The following is a 3,540-nucleotide window of genomic DNA, read 5'->3' as shown; positions in this document are numbered from 1 at the left end:
TTGTAACTCCCTTCGAGTTATCGTCTGCCTCCAATATCTGTCTACTAACAGTGTTCTCCTGGCCGTCGGTACCCATCGCGCAGCTGGCGACCCGTTGCAAGCTGAGACGGCGACTTGTTAATTTCCCTGAGAGGAGTGTTGTTGAGATACTGAAGTATCGCCAGGGCCGTTTTGTCCGACTCAAAGGGCTCCATCCTTTAATGTATTTTCCCGGAGTAGCCTCTTCGCCGATTTGACAGCTGCTTCTGCCCTGCCGTTAGACTGGGGATACTGGGCCGACGACAGCCGGACCTTGACCCCCCATCTCTTGAAGAAGGCCTCCATCTCCTCGCTGGCCAAGTTCGTAGCCTCCAGTCAGTTGATATTTGTTCTGGGGCTCCCCAACGCGAGAAATATGATCGAAGGTGATTACTGATTTTGTTAGACGTGGCACCATTGGGGAAATGAGCCACTTCTAACCAACCTGTTAGTCTATCGGCATACACCATGTATACACTGCCTTCTATCTGGAACATATCTGCTACGACTTGCTGGAAGGGATATTCCGCAGGCGGCGTGTGTATCATTTCTTCAGGAGGCAGTGAGGGGGCATGTTCATCGCATGAAGTACATCGGGCGCGGCAATGCTGAAGGTCCCCTTCTATTCCCGGCCAATAGACCGACTGCCTGGCCCTTCTAAGCATCGAGTCGAGGCCTTGGTGTCCTGCGTGTAGGTTAGCGGCTACCTGGCGGCGTAAATCCTCGGGTATAACCAAGCGGAAACACATCCTTGGTCCACTGAGTATGTCACCAGATCCTGGTTGATGGCTAGACCGGTCCCGAACGCTGAAGAAGGGGCGAAGGCAGGCGAGTTTCTTGCGACTTCTGTTGGGCCAGTCGCCCGCTGCAACCCTTGCAAGCAAGAGCTGATATACAGGGTCGTTAGATGCGGCGCTCCTTACGCAGTCTTCATCCAACACGATGATATCCGGTTCCAAGGCGGCCACGGTTGCACATGCCACTGGACCACTTGAATGTCGTCCTCCAAATCCACGTCGGAAGCTTCGCGGGGTGCTCGCATGGTCGGGTACCTTGAAAGAAAATCCGCGGCAGTGTTCCTTTTTCCGGGCAGGTATTTCATGTGGAACTTGAACTGGAGTGTCTTCTCTTTCAGGTTGAATAATCTCGGGTTGATGACGTCCTTAAGGGCTCTGTCACCCAGCAGCTTGACGAGAGGACGGTGGTCCGTGATGATGGTGAGATTAGGACACCCAAGTAGGAACAGCCTGGCCTTCCGCAAGCACCATGTAACTGCCAGGGCTTCTCCTTCCTACGGGGCATACCCAGCTTCAGAGGAGGTGAGGTGTCGACTACCACACAGGGCAAGGCGCCAGCCGCCCACTTGCAACAAAAGGGGCTGTCAGCTGACTGACAAATACAATACTGCTGAAGGACTACGAACCCGATACCTTCTTTACTCCAATCCGTCATTATCGTCGTAGGGCGTGTTTTGTCGTAATATGCCAAGCCGTCCTTGGCTAATTGACAGATGACCTCCTGTGCCTGCCGGAGTTTGTCACGTAGCTGACTATCCCAGTAAACGTTTTTTTCCAGTGGGCTTTCTGAGGAGGTCCCTAAAGGGCTCCATGATGGGCGCCGTTGCAAGGAAGGGCGCTAACTGATTCACGAACCCGAACCACGACCTAATATCCGTGATGGAAGGCTTCTCTGGCATATGGAAGTTACGAATGGCGTCTAGTCGTTCGTCTGCGGGTTTGTATGACTCCCATCCCAGGTAATAACCGACGAAAGTGACCTCTCTCTTGCAGAATTTAAACTTCTCGGGCTTGAGTGTGATACCTGCAGAGGCACACGTTGACAGGAATTCATATACATGCCAGAACGCCTCTTCAATGCTGTGATCGTATAGCAAAGTGTCGTCAACGCATTTATGCTTTCTGGTGATGTCTTGCAGGGCATCATCAAAGCTTTTTGTGTAGGCGTCCGACGACGAACGTGGCCCATGGGTGGTTCTACGGTAAACGGTATCGTCCCCATGTGAGTGATAAAGGTCGTAAGCGGGCGGCTGTCTTCGTCCAATTCCACTTGATGGAAACCCCAGTGGGCGTCCGCCGTAGTCTTGTACTATGAATGGGGATGCTTGAAATCATGTCGAAGGGTGCCGGTGTATGATGAGTTTCCCGCGAAGACAGTGGGCGTTGAGGCGCTGGAAGTCTACTGTGCGGCGAGGTTGACCCGTCTTCTTGGCGACAACGACCATCCTTGCACACCATTCCGTTGCATCCCCCACTGGGACTGGTTCTATCACGCCCTTCCGAACGTCCTCGTCAAGTTGAGCCTTGACCTCCTCTTCCCAATGCTTAGGGATTGTCGCGGGCGTGTGACAGGCATAAGGCACGGCATCAGGCAACAAATGGATGTGGTGCTGCTTGCCCGTCATGACAGGTAACGGTTCCCTGGTTGTATTAAAGGTTGTTGAAGAGAAATGCCGTAATAACCACTCCTCAAGTCTCGGTATATTCTCCTCCACAGGCGGGATGGGTAAGGTGGCTGGCTTCATTGTCTTGAGGGGAGTTAGGCCGTGCGACGTCTTCATTAAGCACATCAGCTGATGCAACGAGATGGTAGGGGTGAGGGAAGTCAGGGGGTACTATTCCCAGCTCCTTACAAGCATTCAGCGATATATAGAAGTTCTTGGCCGTCGGCACAAAGTAAACCTCCTGCTTCGTGCGTCGCCCACCTATATCAATGAAGCATGTCGTGATCCAAGACATCTCACTCGGAGATTAGCTACGTCCCTCAGACCTGCTCGCGGCTGCAACTCCAGTGAATTTATTTGCAGTCTTGAGAGAATCGTGGGTCCGGCAACGCAGATCTGTGCTCCTGTCTGCTACGACGAGTGTGGGTACTGAATTCCCGTTTCTATGGGAAACACAAGCCTTGATCGTGGGTGGGGGGAGAGGTGCGTGTCTGCAACAATCGCTAAACTCGAGGCAAAGCGGCTTTCTTCGTATTCCTGCAGCATTTCTGAAAGTGCCCTACCTTTTGGCACCCGTGGCACGTTATACCTCTTGCTGGGCACGACGCTCGACCAAAGGGATGGCGCCCCCCACAATTTCCGCAACGCTTCACATTGGAATTGCCGCGCAACACCGCGCCGTCTGGCTCTACGTCATTAATGCCTGTGACGTCATCACTCGAGGCGCCAGCAGACCCCCTCTCACTGATAGCGACGCGTGGGATACTTTCGACATCTTGGCGTGCAGCTTCGAAAGTGCAGCACAGTGCCTGAAGGGCATCTACACTCTTAAATGTCTCACATGTCTGAAAAACATGCCTCTTTAATACAGGGTCACTGAGGCCTACCATTATTTTCGCAACAGCATGTACTCTATTAAACACTCCCCGCATTTGGGACACTCAAAATCACAGTCGGTGGCCTTCTGAGCACACCTCGAAAAATAGTCGCTCACTAATTCCTCGCGGCCTTGTGCGAGGGCAAAGAATTCAGACCACTGAACTGCCTGATTCGACTGGACG

The sequence above is a fragment of the Macrobrachium nipponense genome, chromosome 39 (genome assembly GCF_015104395.2).
Source record: "Macrobrachium nipponense isolate FS-2020 chromosome 39, ASM1510439v2, whole genome shotgun sequence".
In the NCBI taxonomy this organism is placed as follows: Eukaryota; Metazoa; Arthropoda; class Malacostraca; order Decapoda; family Palaemonidae; genus Macrobrachium; species Macrobrachium nipponense.
This window is presented reverse-complemented; position numbering follows the sequence as displayed.